At 37.7% G+C, this 19,522-nt stretch overlaps 1 non-coding gene across 1 annotated transcript; it reads right to left on the minus strand.

Annotated features, from left to right (window-relative positions):
• Positions 1-18,338: 18,338 nt before the first annotated feature.
• Positions 18,339-18,445, minus strand: LOC123325145. Its single transcript, XR_006540255.1, has one exon. It is a non-coding gene; the product is annotated as a U6 spliceosomal RNA (small nuclear RNA).
• Positions 18,446-19,522: the final 1,077 nt, after the last annotated feature.

Raw genomic sequence — 19,522 nt, forward strand, 5'->3', positions numbered from 1 at the left:
GATCAATGAAAGTAGGAGCTCATTCTTTGAAAGAATTAACAAGATTGATAAACCCCTTGCCAGACTTATCAAAAAAAAAAGAGAAATGACCCAAATAAATAAAATCATGAATGAAAGAGGCGAGATCCCCACCAACACCAAAGAAATACAAACAATTATGAGAACATATTATGAGCAACTATATGCCAGCGAATTAGACAATCTGGAAGAAATGGATGCATTCCTAGAGACCTATAAATTACCAAAACTGAACCAGGAAGAAATAGAAAACCTGAACAGACCTATAACCACTAAGGAAATTGAAACAGTCATCAAAAATCTCCCAAAAAACAAAAGCCCAGGGCCAGATGGCTTCCCAGGGGAATTCTACCAAACATTTCAAGAAGAAGGAATACCTATTCTTCTGAAACTGTTCCAAAAAATAGAAATGGAAGGAGAACTTCCAAACTCATTTTATGAGGCCACCATTACCTTGATCCCAAAACCAGACAAAGACCCCATCAAAAAGGAGAATTACAGACCAATATCCCTTATAACCATGGATGCAAAAATTCTCACCAAAATGAGGTAATAGGATCCAATAGTACATTAAAAGGATTATTCACCATGACCAAGTGGGATTTATCCCTGGGCTGCAAGTTTTGTTCCACAGCTGCAAATCAATCAATGTGATACAATACATTAACAAAACAAAGAACAAGAACCATATGATCCTCTCAATAGATGCAGAAAAAGCATTTGACAAAGTATAGCATCCTTCTTGATCAAAACTCGTCACAGTGTAGGGATACCTCAATATCATAAAAGCCATCTATGAAAAACCCACAGCAAATATCATTCTCAATGAGGAAAAACTGAGAGCTTTTCCACTAAGGTCAGGAACACGTCAAGGATGTCCACTATCATCACTGCCATTCAACATAGTACTAGAAGTCCTAGCCTCAGCAATCAGACAAAGAAAGAAATAAGAGGCATCCAAATTGGTAGAGAAGAAGTCAAACTCTCACTGTTTGCAGATATATGATACTTTATGTGGAAAACCCAAAAGACTCCACCCCAAAACTGCTAGAACTCATACAGGAATTCAGTAAAGTGGCAGGATATAAAATCAATCCACAGAAATCAGTGGCATTTCAATACACCGACAACAAGACAGAAGAAAGAGAAATTAATGAGTTCATCCCATTTACAATTGCACCCCAAACCATAAGATACCTAGGAATAAATCTAACCAAAGAGGCAAAGAATCTGTACTCAAAACTATAAAATACTCATGAAAGAAATTGAGGAAGACACAAAGAAATCGAAAAAAGTTCCATGCTCATGGATTGGAAGAACAAATATTGTGAAGATGTCAATGCTACCTAGAGCAATCTACATATTTAATGCAATCCCTATCAAAATACCACTAACTTTTTTTCAAAGAAATGGGACAAATAATCCTATAATTTGTATGGAACTAGAAAAGACCCCACATAGCCAGAGGAATGTTGAAAAAGAAAAGCAAAGCTGGCGGCATTACAATTCCAGACTTCCGGCTCTATTACAAAGCTGTCATCATCAAGACAGTATGGTACTGGCACAAAAACAGACACATAGATCAATGGAATAGAATAGAGAGCCCAGAAATGGACCCTCAACTCTATGGTCAACTCATCTTTGACAAAGCAGGGAAGAATGTCCAATGGAAAAAAGACAGTCTCTTCAACAAATGGTGTTGGGAAAATTGGACAGCCACATGCAGAAGATTGAAACTGGACTATTTCCTTACACTACACACAAAAATAGACTCAGCCTGGCTGAAAGACCTAAATGTGAGACAGGAATCCGTCAAAATCCTAGAGGAGAACACAGGCAGCAACATCTTCGACCTCAGTCACAGCAACTTCTTCCTAGAAACATTGCCAAAGGCAAGTGAAGCAAGGGCAGAAATGAACTACTGGGACTTGATCAAGATAAAAAGCTTTTGCACAGCAAAAGAAACAGTCAACAAAGCCAAAAGACAACCGACAGAATGGGAGAAGATATTTGCAAATGATATATTAGATAAAGGGCTAGTATCCAAAATCTATAAAGAACTTACAAACTCAATACCCAAAGAACAAAGAATCCAATCAAGAAATGGGCAGAAGACATGAACAGACATTTCTGCAAAGAAGACCTCCAAATGGCCAACAGACACATTAAAATGTGCTCAGCGTCACTCGGCATCAGGGAAATCCAAATCAAAACCTCAATGAGATACCACCTCACACAAGTCAGAATGGCTAAAATTAACATGTCAGGAAACAACAGATGTTGGCAAGGATGTGGAGAAAGGGGAACCTCCTACACTGTTGGTGGGAATGCAAGCTGGTGTAGCCACTCTGGAAAACAGTGTGGAAGTTCCTCAAAAAGTTGAAAATAGAGCTACCCTATGACCCAGCAATTACACTACTGGGTATTTATCCCAAAGATACAAATGTAGTGATCCAAAGGGGTATGTCCACCCCAGTGTTTATAGCAGCAATGTCCACAATAGCCAAACTATGGAAAGAGCCAAGATGTCCATCAGCAGATGAATGGATAAAGATGAAGTGAAATATATATACACAGTGGAATATTATGCAGCCATAAAAAAAAATCTTGCCATTTGCAACGACGTCGATGGAACTAGAGGGTATCATGCTAAGTGAAAGAAGTCAAGCAGAGAAAGACAAGTATCATATGATCTCACTGATATGAGGAATTTGAGAAACAAGACAGAAGATCATAGGGGAAGGGAGGAAAAAATGAAACAAGATGAAACCAGAGAGGGAGACAAACCATAAGAGACTCTTAATCTCAGTAAACAAACTGAGGGTTGCTGGAGTGGTGGGGGGTGGGAGGGATGGGGGGATTGGGTGATGGACATTGGGGAGGGTATGTGCTGTTGTGAGTGCTGTGAATTGTGTAAGACTGATGAATCACAGACCTGTACCTCTGAAACAAATAATACATTATATGTTTAAAAAAAAAATGAAGATGATAGTAGGAAGGGAAAAATGAAGGGGAGGGGAATCGGAGGGGGAGACGAACCATGAGAGACTATGGACTCTGAGAAACAAACTGAGGGTTTTTAGAGGGGAGGTGGTTGGGGAGATGGGTTAGCCTGGTGATCAGTATTAAGGAGGGCACGTATTGCATGGATCACTGGGTGTTATACACAAACAATGAATCATGGAACAGTACATCAGAAACTAATGATGTTATGTATGGTGACTAACATAACATAATAAAATAAAATTGATAAAAAATATGTGTATTTCTTGAGTAGACAGCAACTTTATGCCTTTTCCTATTTTTACTTTAGGATCAAGAACGGACATATTTGATGTGTGACTTTGAATAATTAAATTTTCTGAATGGACATTTTCTCCTAATAACTATCTCTTAGGATCCCTGTGAGGAGTTTAAAAGATTGTGCTTTAAAGCATGTGACATAGTGCTTACTGGGGTGTTCCTTCTCCTCTCTATCCCTCCTCGATCCCTTTCTTCTACTCTGTAAGTTTGACTAATTGAACTAAAAAAAAATCACATGCTTGGAGTTAACACTTGCTTCTGATCATTGATTTATAAGCTTTCCACTGATGATGTAGAGTTTTGTTAGAACACAGGAGCGAAAATGTTCCTTTACATGTGGCAAAAAGGAAGTGGATTAATTTAGTTACTTTAAGGAAAACCACAGAAAGAAAATATCAATAGCATAACTTCACAAGGATAAATACCAAATGAAAGCTGCCTATTGTTTACCTGAAGATCCTTCTAAAATTATTGCCTTAAAATGAATTAATGGGTTAGCCTGGATCAGGAATTCAGACTCAGAAGAAACCAGATGACAGGAAACTGGACTTTAATTAAAATAGAGAAAAAAATCTAGGGTATTGCAATGGCAGAACCCGATGTAGGAAGATTTAACTTGTTCTGATGCACTGTGGTCCATGCATACAGTAGGACAAGGTCTATTTAATTGAGTTATACTAAATGGAACCAACGATATATTTGGTCCTATCTGTCAAAACCACTTCCAACTGAAACAGATTTGTGCTCTAAAAAACTAACAACTCATCTCTCCACATTTCATTTTGCATCCTCTGTGTCCATCCAGTTGTGTCAATTCTACTCAAACCCTCCACTGGGCTGCCTAATCACCTAAATTAGACCACCTTCCCCCCTCCTGAGAACTGGTGAAGAGGTTCATAATTTTTTGCCAACTTGATAATATGTATCTCAAATCCACTTTCTGGCCCATCTGCTCTTTGAGGACCAATGTGTATTGTTGCCCTTCAGGTAGCTCACTTGCTCATCTTGCTGTAGGCCAGTGACTGACCCATATGCTCTGATTCAATATAGTTTATGGCTGATCACCTCTTTCAACAAGAGCCACTTAATAATTTAAGTGCATCAATGTGGTACCATTACGAAGATGAGATGGGGACATGCTGATACTGCATATAAAGTCTGTGAAGGGAAAAAGAGAAAAAGGGTGACTTTATCTATTACACTTCCCCCTTGGAGAGTTCTTCCATATTTTGCTATTAGTATGCCCTCAACAACATCCTGTCCACTACCTGTGATACAAGTCACAGTGTGATTTCTCCTCTTGAAATATCTACTCTCATTCTCCTCTCTTGGAAGAAAGACATTAACCTTCTGACCATACTCACAAATTGTCTTGTTTTTCAAGTATCCCAGTATCTCTGCAAGGGTATGAGGCTCCTCCCTCTAGGCAGTTTATTCAGAACCTAACTGAGCCCATCAGCAATCTCCTCATTCCCTGTTGTAATTGGGCTGAATCCTATTTTAATTAGACATAGACATAATGAAGGAATTTTTTAATATAGTTTTTTAAACTTATATTCATTGTATTTAGAAGTTTATTTTGGGTTTAATTTACTTTTTGTTTTATCTAAAAGTGGCTGACTCTGCTAATAGCTGTAATAATAATTACTTTCCACTGATTGGGAACTTATTATAGGTTGTGTTGTGTAACATCTAATTTAATCCTTACAAAAATCCTGTGAAGCGAGTACTACTATGATCTTGATATGAATGAGAAAACCGAGGACGATGTAGGTTAAATATGTTACTCAGGATCCTACGGCAGTAAGCTTGAGAATTTGAACTTAAATCTAACTTGTAGCTTCTTATCTTACATATTTCAATATCTATCAGCTCTACATCATGATTAGGCTCTAGCATTTATGAGAGTTATCCACCCGTAGAAGTGCCTTTGCTGTTCAATCTAGTTGAGGGGACTGAATTCAGATACCTTCTGTATCAGTGCCTTGTTGTCTCAAGGAGGAAACCAGAGAAAACTAAAAGGTCAATATTAAAGAGAACAGCAGACATTGATAACTTTGGGAAACAGGAGAATTAGGCCAGAGGAAGTAAGAGGAGCTGATTGAGGCTCTGAGCAACCAGCAAGGAAGTGCTAATGTGGCATTTAACACTTGTATTACATGACAGATGACTCAAGTTCAGAAGACTGAGTATAGCCAGCCAAGAAAATGTTTAGAAACTGAACTTTACCACAGTTTTAAGTGACTGTACTATTTGTACTTGGAAGATATATTTTGTTACTCATTCCTTTATATTTGCATGATTTATATATTTTAAAAGTGAACCTATGTCATCCTTGGTCCTTTCTTTGTCCTTATGAATTAATGGTAAGTAGAACACTGCCTGTTTGTTTTGTTTCTTTCTTATAAGTTTTTGACTCTGAGGAGATTCTAACCTCTGTGATAGCATAGTAAGTTCTCTGGACAAGTTTGGATGTCATCCATCCATTTTTCCCCTTAATGAAATTATGGATTCTATAGAACTTCTAACAAAGAATCATCTGGTCTCTGTTTTGGTACCTCTAAGGATGGGACATTATAGGCAATCTAGACTCAAATGGATCTGGGCCTTCAACTCAGTTCCCTTATATGTACAATCTATGACCTTGGGAAAGTTAATACCTCATATATGACATGTGGATAATAATAATATCTACTACACAAAGATGTATGTATGTGTGTTGGGATAAAGTATCCAAGGCAACTCTCAAAACACTGCTAGCCATTTTCTATGTCAGCTCTGTTGCCTTTAAGTTGTTCATTTGTATGGTGAGCTATAATCTTTCTTTATCTTTTGCCCACTGGTAAGCATTCCATCTGAGTTCACTTAAAATAAGCTACCTGCAAAATAAAAAAAAAAAAAAAAGGAAAGAAAGAAAAGAAAACATGATTTTCTTACTATGTTGTGCTTCCCTATGTTTGCTTCTGCTCAGGGTTCTGGCTTGTAAACACCATGATACTGTCATACTCTTGTTTACTAACCCTGGATATTGGAGCAGTAGAGTTGATAAGTGAACATGGTATATCTGTTTTGTTTAACAGTTTTGTCAGTAATAGAATTTGCAGCAATCCACCTGTAATTTTTTCCAAGAGGGGAGAGTCATGCACTTTAATTCCTAGCCTGAGCTCCCATTTCTCTGACTGATCAATTAGATCCTATTAAGCAAAATTTGGACATCTCTTGTGTACTGCCACTGAGCTAATGTTATGGAAATTATAAAAATAGATATGTGTGATCTATCTTTTTGAGTTACAATGTGGTAGTGATACAAAATAAGAAAACTCAATTCAGCATAAAGTTTAATATGAGAAGTTCTACAAAAGGACAAAACACTCACTACAAAGGTTTCAGAGGAAAGAAAGTACCTAGGATGAGAGAATAAAAAAATGACTCATAAAGGAGGTGGCGTTTCAGAGGGGGTCTTAGAGAATGGGCATGTAATGCTAAACCTCAGAGATACCAATTTTCAGATAATAACTTGACTGAAATGAAAAAAAATTAACACATTATTATTAGAAAAGGTGTGCAGAAATAAATACTTCCCTTCATATACTGTTGGCATAAGAGTGCATTATTACTTTTGGAAAGTAATCTAGCTATCCTTTATTAGAATTTAAATTGTGCATGCCATTTGACCCAGGAATCCATTTCTGGGAATGGATTTGAAAAAAAAAAAAGGAATAAGTTATAAAGGTTTACATACAAAGATATTTATTTCAGCCTCGTGTGTAATAGTTTTAAAAAGGGGATAAATTGAATGCTCAACTATGGGAATGGAAGAATAAATTAAGGACAATTTATATTATAGAATACAAGTGGTTATTAATATGAATGAAGCAGATCTCTATATATTGAGGTGAAATGATTTTTTGTAAATCATATGAGAAAAGCTAGATGCAGAATAATATATATGCATTATATATAATATGATTTCTTTATAAACCAAATTATTCATCAAATGTATATCTTTGTGCATCTATTTTTTCATATAAAATAATGTTGATTTAATCACAAAAATAATTATAAAATTCATCAAAACAGCCAGTAGTTATTAATAATGACTGAGTACATTATAGAAATATGGAATATTATGGTGTGATATTATAATTAAAAATAATGCCTTCTAATTAAATAAGTAAGTCATGACTGTACAATGTATAGCACAATGGCTATATTAATAACATCGTATTGAATATTTGAAAGTTGCTAAGAGGGAAATCTTAATGTTCTCATCACAAGAAAAAAAAGATTCTGGGCTCTGTGTGGTGACAGATGTTGACTAGAACTTCGGTGATGATCATTTTGCAGGGTGTACAAATGTCATGTGATTAAATTGTACACCTGAAGTTAATAAAATGTTTTGTGTCAATTATATCTCAGTAAAAAAACTAATGCCTCCACTATTGAACTTAAACTTATTTTAAGTGATTTAAATTTAAAATTTAAATTTTATTTTAAGTGATTAAAGCTCCATTTTGTCAAAATTAAATAGAAGAATACAAAAAAGTAGAGGTCTGTATATTTTTCTATATTTGTACAAATTTGAGTTAAATTCAAATAGATATTTGCCAAATCAATAACACTGGTTAGTTAAGGATGGTTTTAGAAAAAGGGCAGAGATAGCCTTTTTTTCCCACACATTTACATTTTCAGTTTAACCTGTTCAAAAATGCATTGTCTAACAAAAACAGGATAGAAACTTTGATTTTCAACTTAAAATAAAATTAAAAAATAATAAATAAATAAAGTGGTTGAGGTTACTTATGCAACCTTTAAAAACACTAGTAATTAAAAGGGGTGGACATAGAATTTGCCTATAAAATTCATTTCACCAGTGGAATTCAAAATAGGAATCTATGATCATGTTTCAGTTCTATAGATGCAGACAATCTGAAAATAATTGATATGGGGTGATGAGAACCATCAAGATTACATATAAGCAAGTGCTTTCTGTTCAAATTGGCTAAGTTCATGTATTTCCTTCTTTCCATCTTTAGGCCCGTAATTATATATTCTTCATATTTAAAAACGCTTTAAGTGCCCAGAACAATGAGCGATTATGGAGTCTGAGAAGTTCCACACTCTGCGTCTGCAAGCTGGAGACCCCAGAAAGCCAGTAGTGTGATTCTAGTCTGAGTCTGACAACCTGAGAATCAGGGGAGCTGGTGGTGGTAATCCCAGTCCAAGGGCAGAAGACTGACATCCTAGCTCAGGCAGGCAGGTAGGAAGGGTGCTTCTATTTTTATATAAGGTAAAGAACATCTGTGGAAGAGGGCATAATAAATTATCCCCTTTGGGTGGTAGAATTGGGGAAAGGGAGGAGAATTTGTTGCAAAACAAATATAATAGCTTGATGATTCAAATCACTGTCAATGAAAATACATATGTCACTCAATGAAGACGAAAGGAATGAGTAGGTTGCCAGTAATCAGAATGGTTTGGGCACCAGAAAGGAGAGATTGCTTATAGACATGACTCCTGGGAAGAGACTCAGAGCTCAGCAATCCAGCAATGTAGGCCTGAGTGGAACAAAATCTGTAGAGGCCGAAGAGACAGACTGACGGCAGCATGAACAGCTTGTATTTCGTTGGTAGCTCAAGGGCAGCAAGTGAAGCCATTTGAGCTGGGAATTATGTGACTCTGGCTGTATCTGGAGGCATCTGCTAGCCCTGGGTTCAGGGTGAATTGAATAGGGCAGAGCCTGAGAGTCGAGAGAGCCCTTAAGAAGCTATTTGTAATAGTTTAGGCAACAGATAATAACCTATTCTAGAGGGGTGGCAGTGATTTGGAGAGAGAAAAATGAGAATGATATGTGGGAGGAAGATTTACACAGAGTTGTCAACTTATTGATGTAGATAGCGAGGGAGTGGAGGAGGAGGAGTAGTCAGTGGTGATTGAGAGAATCATGATATTCTTGGCAAAAAGACAGGGTTCTGAAAGTGGTTTGGAAATTAAAGGTGACAAGTGTGATTTATGGTGGAGTGAAGGACTAGTTGGCAACTAAAAATTGACACTCAAGATTGAGGCTAGAGTTAGGATTTTGTGAGACTTTTGCATAGAGTGGGAAGGAGCTTGCAAGAAATAGATACAATTTACCAAAAAGAGACTGTGTAGAGAGAAAAGAAAGGGACAGAAGATAGGTCTGTGGTGTTAGCATTTTGCGTCTGAAGAATTAGAAGTCATTGAGAAGGTGTACCCAGAGCAACTGGGGGAAAACTCGCACAGCTTGAGAGGTGGAGTCCAACTCATGTTTTGCGAAAGTCTCTGTGTGTTTTTATCCTCGTTTATCTGAGGTTTTAAGGGATTGAGGCAACCGCCACTAGTGCATATTAAAACCATTAAAAAGGTGAGAGGAACTTCATAATGGGAGGACCATGCTGACCCCACTTACACTCCCAGATTAATCCCAACATCACTAAAAGTGCTCTGACTTGTTATTTCTTGGATGTTATCTAACAGGCAGTATACAGTGAAAACATGAAATAATCCAAAAGGAAAAAATAATTGGAATCAGAATCAATGGAGCCTCTCGAACTACCATTTTACAGGAAACCCAGTGGGTATAGGAAGAAGGTAAACAATAGCACAAGGAAATAATCAGTCAAATGCAGAATGTGAGACACTCCATATACTAAATGAGTTAGTTTATCAAAATAGAAATGGCAGAAAAAAAAGGTGTGTGTGGGGCAACTGTTATGGAATAAAAGAGACTTAAAAGTCATGAGAATCCTCTACCTATTCTGTCCCTAAAAAGGAAAAGATAGGAGTAAGTATAAGTTGGTTCAGATAGATCAGTGATCAGCCTTTCCCTCACCTGCCTCATCAAATCCATTACTGTGCCACTAGGAAGTGGTGATTTTGTTCCTTCAATGTCTCTCCATCTGTCCACGGTGCTCCAGGGCCACCACAGCATCGCGGTCCAGGTGCCATCATCTCTTGCCTGGAATTTCTACGACCATGTTACAACCCATTTCCTTTCCTCTGTTTTGTGTCCTTTTATGTTCACCATAGTGTAGCCCGCGTGAGTTTTAAAAATGCATACCTGGTCATCATGTGACTTTTCTAGAGTCACTGCAATAGAGAAAGACCCAAATCCATCACATGACCTACTAGGCTTTCTGGGATCTAGCCCTTGCCTCCCTCTCATTGGCTCTCTATCTTCCTGCCTTGGCTAGCACTTCTGTTTCTTCAGTGGGTTATAGATTTTCCCTTTTGGTGCTTTTTTATATGTTGTTCTTGGTCTGCAGTGTCCTTTTGCAAACACACACACACACACACACACACACGTTAATTCTGCTTCAGGAAGTTCTCCCCTGAGTGCTTCTAGGTCATGGCCTCCCTGTGCTAGGCTTCCTGCATTTTTTTCTTCGTAGTATTTATCACAACTTATAATGATGTCTTTATGTGTAGGCCTCTTTATGTTGGTCAGCCTCAGGAAGCTAGAAGGCCCCTGAGAATAGGGTCTATGTCAGTGTGTTGAGCACTGTATCTCTTGTGCCGAGCACAGTGCCTGCCACCTGAAAGTCTGTAACAAATATTTGCTGAGTGAATGGTCGTTAGTGAGTCTTCTGGACACCTTGGACTGTTAGTAGAAGGTCACATGACTGTCCTCTATTTACCTGGTTTTGTGTTTCTTTTCCATTACCTACACCCCTTCTTGTTAGTTTAATTTGTGCTCAATCTCTCCAAATTTCAATTCTTGGGGTACTTTTTATATGGCACTGAGATTATTTAATGCATATAGTCAGATTTTATTTCCAGTCTTTCTTCATGAGTGATTCAATTGTCTTTGTGCATCATCCAGTGAAGACATCCAATTCTTCTTTTGCATTTTCGTATTTTTAAATTGGTGTTCCTAAAGTCTCTGGCTTATGTCAAGCTCTGCTTTAGTCTGTCTTTAGACCCTTCTGTCAGATTCCAGGATAACATAGTCAGTATGGCTCAGGTGTCCTGCAGTTTCCACACGTCCAATTAGTTTCCTTTTTCCTTCCCTTCCCTTCCCTTCTGTCCCCTCCTCTCCCCTCCCCTCTACTCCACTCCCCTCCCCACCCTGCCCCTTCCCTCCCCTTCTCCCCCTTTCTTCCTTCCTTCCTTCCCTTCTTCCTCCCTTCCCTTCCCCCTTATCTTCATAGTATTTATCCCTCCTTCTTTCCTTCCTCATTCTTTCCCTCCCTCCTTCCATCCATCCCTCCCTCTTTCTCTCTCCCTCCCTCCCCTTCCTTCCTTCCTTTTATCAGAGTTAAATCCAGAAGCGCTCCTCAATTAGTGCTTCCTCTGACTAGGTTAAAATGTCTGCGAGGCAGGCAAAGTGTGGGAAAGTGGACATTCTTTCAGGGTATATCGATCTAGAGATTCATGCATATGGTTTGGAATAATTTACTCAATTTCTTTGATTTTTTTGTTTCCTTAACTATTACCTATCATGTGCAATTTATTTTGAATATTTAACAAAATAACATGTAAAATACAGCAGAGACTCAATAATTTCATATTAAAAAAACTCTTATTAGTCTTTACCATTTGACAATATTTAAGAACATCTGGTTAATTATATGTAATTTAAATAAGGTAAGGTCCTTTTGAAGGATAACTGCTTATATTTTGCCCAGAAGGCACAGGTAAGTGATTAGTTTTCATGCAAGGTGGCTCTTTAGACTTGAGATCCTCTTTCTTTTCCCTTCACGCTTGTGTTCTGCAGTCTAATAGCATTTCCTATTAGATGCTATTAAATGCTATTAGACTGCAGAACTTTTCTTCCTGAGTACAAAGGGTTTAACTTACTGAGAATGTCCATCCTTGAATTTCCTTGAATTTCCAGCTCAAAGAATCGATTGGCCAAATCTTTGATCAATGTGCGAGTGGGCTAGGGATCACATGGGTGTGTCCTTTGTCAAGTTCAGTAGTTCTCAATTCCACCTGTCTATTAAATCCCTGGGGAGATTTTAAAAAACACTCATGAACATTTAGCACCCCCAGATATTAATTAATTTAATTGGGCTGGGGTGGAGTCTAGGCATGGGGGGTATTTTTTTTAGAGTTCTCCAAATGATTCTATTGGGCAGCTAGAGGAGGAAACCACATGAGTGACTCCAATGATTAGCCCTTGAGAGTCAATTACTGGGCTGGCCAATGGGTGGGATATGAGAGGAGGAGGCAAGCCAAGCTTTTTAATAGTGCAGCTCTAATTCCAAACTAATAGCAGCATGGAGCATGATGAGTAGTACTTAAAATGGCCTGGTTAGTTTCATCCTTCAGTATTTTGGCTTTGTCTAGATACTTATAAATGCTGGCTAGGCTACAAACTCACATATAATTGAAAAAACTTTGAGAGGGGATTAAATGTAATTTTCCTTTTTTGCCTCAAACTAAACATCACATTGAAGTTTTGGGAGGGCACTTACAGTTTGTAGAGGGATAGCAAGTCACTTTTGTTTCTGATCCTTCAACAGAAATCAAACCCCGAGGTTATTATCTTCCCCTGGGGATACAACAAGCATGCTTCTGCCTCCCCTTCTTGCCCTTATGTATACTTATATACTAGAGGAATCTTGAGAAACTGCCCAAAAACTTAACAGCTTTTGAACCCTTGATTTTTCTGAAAAAGAAAAAGTGAAATTTGATTGTTTTAACAGCTTTCATGCAATGTATTTCTAAAGACATATCTTCACTGAATTTTTATAAATAATAAATACATTTACAAAACTAATGTCAAATAGAGGGAATGAAGAGAGATGAGTTGGAGTAGGATGTTTTCACTGCAAATGAGGATAAAAAATAATGGAGTATCAGATGTCAAGTGAAGGACCTATTTGGGAGAGCTCTGATGGAGCTGGTTCGTTGACAAGCAGTGGAAAGATTATTCAGAGGGAGGAAAGGCAGGCGATGTTATTGAAGAAGCAAAATAGGTTGAGAAACAAACAAACACATTTGAAGCAGATGGTTTTGAGAGCACAGCAAATTTATGAAGTGTATTAAAATTAGGAAGTGCCATTTGAAGCTTCCACCTGAAATGAGTGGATTAACGAATGCGATCCATTATCCCACCTGGAGACAGCCTATAAAATTCCTTAGCCAGGGAAAATATAGTTTTAATCAGTCACACAAAACAACTTTCCTCATGTACCCAGTAATAAAAAGCTTTATCAAGGTGATAGATGGGAAGATTACAGTATGTGTAACACTTTAGAATATTGGAAAACTTTTACGTGCCATTTACTAACTTGACTTATTTTTTATAGGTTCCCCATAGAAATGGAAATGTTTATGCTAAATTTCTAGATGAGAAAGATGCTACTTTCTCCCAAAAGAGAGTTTTGGGATGTGATGGATGTAGCCTAGCCATAGAATTGTCTTAACTTTGTAGAGGTCTATCTAGGAAGTTTTTCATGCTAAGCAAATTCCAAAGGTCTTGAGGTTTCCATCACTTATGTTTGATGCCGCAGATAGACTGTGTGGTCTCCTGCTCCCTAAAATGGAAAGGGGCAACAGAGGAGGCAATTGAGAACAGAGGTTCTGCAAAGGAATATCAAGTGAAATCAGTCCCTTCTCCTAGTATTTTCTAATCTCCTACCCACCCCCTCCTTCTATGATATACATAGGAAAGGTAAAAGCAAACTCATAGAATGTTTGCTTTATCTGAAATTTTTTTTTCTACTTTGTTAGTCAGCTTTGAGAAACTTTACTTCCACTGGGAAATTCTCTGTGCACAGCTGCTTTGTGGTATTTAGAGGAAATAATTCTTGACAGATAAACATCAACTATTTTGAGAAAAACCTGAAATTTAGGTTATTTTTCTGAACCAATGCCAACTTCATTTGATTCTATAGCCAGATGAAGTTGGCTTTTAATAAAATACATGATACATTTAATAAAATACATTTAGGTGCCAACCCAAGCTGATAGCTATGTACATTCATTGATATGACCAGCAAGCCTATTTTCCAGTTTTCCTTTAACACCCAGAGATAAGTCTTACAGTCTGGTCTTCATTTATGAGCTGAATGAGCTTATTTCTCTAGTATTTAAATTTTTAAAAAATAATCTCTATCATCAGTCCAAAATTTCTCTTTACTAGGAACCTTTTGTAATATGGCAGAAAATAATGAGTTTGAGTCTGGGAGCCAAGCACACAAAGGTCCGAGTCTACTTAATTGTTATACCATAGCTGGTCAAGTGGCCTTGTCCAGACTATTTAATTTTGTTGAGCCTAGGTTTTCTCATCTATACAATGGAATTATGATAATATTGTCTACTTGTTAAGATTATCAAAAGAATTAAATTAGGTAATGCGTAAAGATGCTAACCATCATGCCTGGCCTATAGTGACCACCATACACATGTTAGTTATCCATCACCATTATTATCATCATTGTTGTTATTTCTTTTTTTTTTTTAAAGATTTTATTTATTTATTTGAGACAGAATGAGAGAGAGAGAGAGCTCATGAGAGGGGGGAGGGTCAGAGGGAGAAGCAGGTTCTCCGCCGAGCAGGGAGCCCGATGCGGGACTCCAGGATCATGACCTGAGCCGAAGGCAGTCGCTTAACTGACTGAGCCACCCAGGCGCCCCTGTTATTTCTTGACTAATCAAATGCACTTTCAATATCTTTGGTATTGCAGCATTTTTGTTTGTAGAGTGGACCATTTTGTCACGGAAGAAAAATAACCCATTTGGCTGTTCATGAACTTTTCTCCCTCTCAATCAAGTAAGACAATCCAGTAGGACAGTTTGAGGAATTGGCTTCATTTAGATTTTATCATTCCTGGTAAGGATGAGTCAGTGTGCTTCATTGCTCCTCAGGCCACCCAAGGAACTGGCACCATCAATAGTCACAATGACAGGTGCCTATTATGCTGGAGACACTGTACTGAGGGCAGAGGTGAGGGAAATACACAGTGCAGTTACTAAAGGAGTGGGCATCAACATTAGAGACCCTAGGTTTGTGTTCTGATGCTGACCCTTATAGATAGTGTAATCTCAGACACCTCTTTGATTTTAGTTTTAACATGTTAAGAGTGGAGACAATAATAGAACTTATCCCATAAGATTTTTGTGAGGCTTTCAAGAGATAGTGTATACAAGGTGCTTAGTGTGTATAAGGTGGCATATGTTAAGTGCTTGATGCATGGTGCCTCAACTAAAGCAATAATAGCACCAACAATGGTAATGGCTCAGAGAAGGGACATGATGTCAAAGGAGCTGGGTTTGGATTAAGCCTATAGGAATGGGTAGGATTGGAAGGCATGGAAGAATAGAGAGGATGTCATAAACATGGTGGAGATTGAAGCCAGAATTTATAACGTGAAAGAAAGGCTGGAGTAGAAGCTTCCAGTAGAAGGTAATATCTTTATATTCAGGAGGACTTTGTATGTCAGACTTAAGAGGTAACCTTTAATTTTTAAATTCAGTTTAAAGTTTAAATTCATAAGGATCATCATTTTTGAGCCACATATCCTGGTTTTCTGAATCAATAAATCTGAGATTGGGTATAGGAATCTGCAGTTTTAAAAAAATATTTATTTATTTATTTATTTATTTATTATTTACTTATGAGAAAGAGAGAGAGAGAGAGAACACAGGGGAGAGGGGCAGAGGGAAAGAAAGAATCCCAAGCAGACTCCACACTGAGCAAAGAGCCTGATGCAGGGCTCTATCTCACGACCCTGAGATCATGATCTGAGCCGAAATCAAGAGTCAGACGCTTAACCAGCTGAGCCACCCAGGTGCCCCAGGTATCTGCATTTTTAATGAGGCCTCTAGAAGGTTCTGTTACAGATGATCTGCCTCATAGATCTTAAAACAGTGTCCTTGGCATGGGGGGCATATTAGAGATTAGATATGGTACTTAATTACAAAAAATCCAAATAAGAACTATCCTGAAAAAAATGTATATTTTCTGCAATAAGTACTAGCAAATAAGGTTTGAATGTCAGTGTTAAAATTTCTACTCAAATGTGGTTGTCAAAGTGCAATGATGACTAGTATATGGCTTCTAATTGCTCAAGTGATTTGAAATTTAGTGGATTGGTTAAGGACATAAAATGTAAGCAGTGATATCTAGATCTCAAGTTAAAAGTTTTGGGCTTGAATTCCAATTGAACTGCTCACTAGCTCTAAGCTCAGATAACATCTTAATCTTCCATTTGCCTTAGCTTCCTAGGGGATATAAGAATCTCTGCTTTGTGCAGGGGCCTCACAGAGAAGTTCTGAATGGGTGATGCTATACTAGAATGTGATTGTATAGCTATACATACACTTAAAATAATGAAATTCCTTCAAGTTCTAAAGAAGGGGAACAAAATGGGGTGGAGGCTTAAAAGAAAGAAAAAACAAACCTGGGAGTGGGGGCCAGAAATACAAGAACAACTTTGTGAAGATGGCAGGATTCGAGTAAGCCTTGAAGGATGGATTCCATGTGATGGCAATTGATGGGATGGTTGGTATGTGTGGCGTTTCAGGCAGTTGGGGGAGCAGCATGGTTGAAGGTCAGAAATGTAGGGGCATTGAGGGTTATTGGGGTGAAGGTAGTTTAGGTTGAATGAAATATTAGGTAAAAGTAGTTAGAGATTTGGGGGAAATAGAGAAGATGCCAAGATTCTGATTTTTTTTAGTGTATATTAGTATTTTTTTCTTTATTGTATTGTATTTTATTTAAATTCAACTTAGTTAACATATAGTGTAGTATTGGTTTCAGAAGTAGAATTTACTGACTCATCACTTGCATGTTAACACCCAGTGCTCATCCCAACATGTGCTCCTTTAATCCCCATCACCCATTTAGCCCATCTGCCCACCAACCTCCCCTCCAGCCACCCTCAGTTTGTTCAGTTAACTATAGTCTCTTAGAGTTTGCCTTTCTCTCTGTTTTTATCTAATTTTTTTTCCTTCCCTTTCCCTATGTTCATCTGTTTTGTTTCTTAAATTCCACATATGAGAGAAATCATATCATATTTTTCTTTCTCTGACTGACTTATTTTGCTTGCATAATACACTCTAGTTCCATCAATGTTGTTGCAAATGACAAGCTTTCATTCCTTTTGATGGCTGCATAATATTCTGTTGTATATATATACACCAAATCTTTATCCATTCATCTGTTGATGGACATTTGAGCTCTCTTCATAATTTGGCTGTTGCTGATAGTGCTTTATAAACATTGGGGTAGGGGCGCCTGAGTGGCTCAGTCATTAAGCGTCTGCCTTCGGCTTAGTTCGTGATCCCAGGGTTCTGGGATCGAGCCCCACATCGGGCTCCCTGCTCCGCGGGGAAGCCTGCTTCTCCCTCTCCTACTCCCCCTGCTTGTGTTCCCTCTCTCACTATGTCTCTCACTGTCAAATAAATAAATAAAATCTTAAAAAAAAATAAACATTGAGGTGCACGTGCCCCTTTGAATCAGCATTTTTGAATCCCTTGGACAAATACCTGGTAGTGCAATTGCTGGGTCATAGGGTAGTTCTATTTTTAACTTTTTGAGGAAACTCCATACTGTTTTCCAGAGTGGCTGCACCACTTTGCATCCCCCCCCAACAACAGTGCAAAAGGGTTACCTTTTCTCTGCATCCTTGCCAACATCTGTTGTTTCCTGAGTTGTTAATTTTTTATTTTTATTTTTTTATTTAAATTCAATTAACATATAGTGTATTCTTAGTTTCAGAGGTAGAGTTCAGTGATTCATCAGTTATATATAACACCCAGTGCTCATGACATCACGTGCCTCCTTAGTGCCCATTACCCAGCTACCCCATCCCCCACCTCCTCCCTTGCAGCAACTCTCAGTTTGTTTCCTATGATTAAGAGTGTCTTATGGTTTGTCTCCCTCTCTGGTTTTGTCTTGTTTCATTTTTCCCCTCCCTTCTCCTATGCTCCTCTGTTTTGTTTCTTAAATTCCACATATATGTGAAATCATATGATGATTGTCTTTCTCTGATTGACTTATTTCGCTTAGTATAACCCTCTAGTTCCATCCACATCATTACAAAGAAAATATGGAATGCTTCATGAATTTGCATGTTATCTTTGTGCAGGGGCCATGCTAATCTTCTCTGTATCATTCCAGTTTTAGTATATGTGCTGCTGAAGTGAGCACCTGAATTGTTAATTTTAGCCATTTTGACAGGTGTGAGGTGGTATCTCATTGTAGTTTTGATTTGTATTTCCCTGTTGATGAGTGATGTTGAGCATTTTTTCATGTTAGGCACATTTGTATGTCTTCTTTGGAGAAATGTCTGTTCATGTCTTCTGCCCATTTGTTAACTGGATTATTTTTTGGGTGTTGATTTTGTTGAGTTCTGGATACTAGCCCTTTATCTGATATGTCATTTGCAAATATATTCTCCCATTCTGTCAGTTGCCTTTTAGTTTTGTTTAGTGTTTTCTTTGCTGTGCAGAAGCTTTTTATCTTGATGAGGTCCCAATAGTTTATTTTTGCTTTTGTTTCCAGATATGTGTCTAGTAAGAAGTTGCTGTGGCAGGGTCAAAGAGGTTGCTGCCTGTTTTCTCCTCTAGGATTTTGATGGTTTCCTGTGTCACATTAGGTCTTTCACCCACTTTGAGTTTATTTTTGTATATGGTGTAAGAAAGTGGTCCCATTTCATTCTTCTGCATGTGGCTGTCCAATTTTCCCAACACCATTTGTTGAAGAGACTGTCTTTTTTCTGTTGGATATTCTTTCCTGTTTTGTCGAAGATTAGTTGACCATATAATTGTGGTTCCATTTCTGGGCTCTCTATTCTGTTCCATTGATCTATGTGTCTGTTTTTGAGCCAGTACCATATTGTCTTGATGATTATAGCTTTGTAATATAGCTTGAAGTCTGAGATTGTGATGCCTTCCACTGTGCTTTTCTTTTTCAACATTACTTTGACTATTTGAGGTCTTTTCTGGTTCCATACAAATTTTAGGATTGTTTGTTTTAATTCTGTGAAAAAATGCTGGTGTCATTTTGATCAGGATTGCATTGAATGTGTAGGTTGCATTGAGAAATATAGACATTTTAACAATATTTGTTCTTCCAATCCATGAGCATGGAATGTTTTTCCATTTCTTTGTGTCTTCTTCAATTTCTTTCATAAGTATTCTATACTTTTCAGCATACAGATCCTTTACCTCTTTGGTTAGATTTATTCCTAGGCATCTTATGGGTTTTGGTGTAATTGTAAATGGG

Source organism: Neomonachus schauinslandi, chromosome 6, assembly GCF_002201575.2.
Source record: "Neomonachus schauinslandi chromosome 6, ASM220157v2, whole genome shotgun sequence".
Taxonomy (NCBI): domain Eukaryota; kingdom Metazoa; phylum Chordata; class Mammalia; order Carnivora; family Phocidae; genus Neomonachus; species Neomonachus schauinslandi.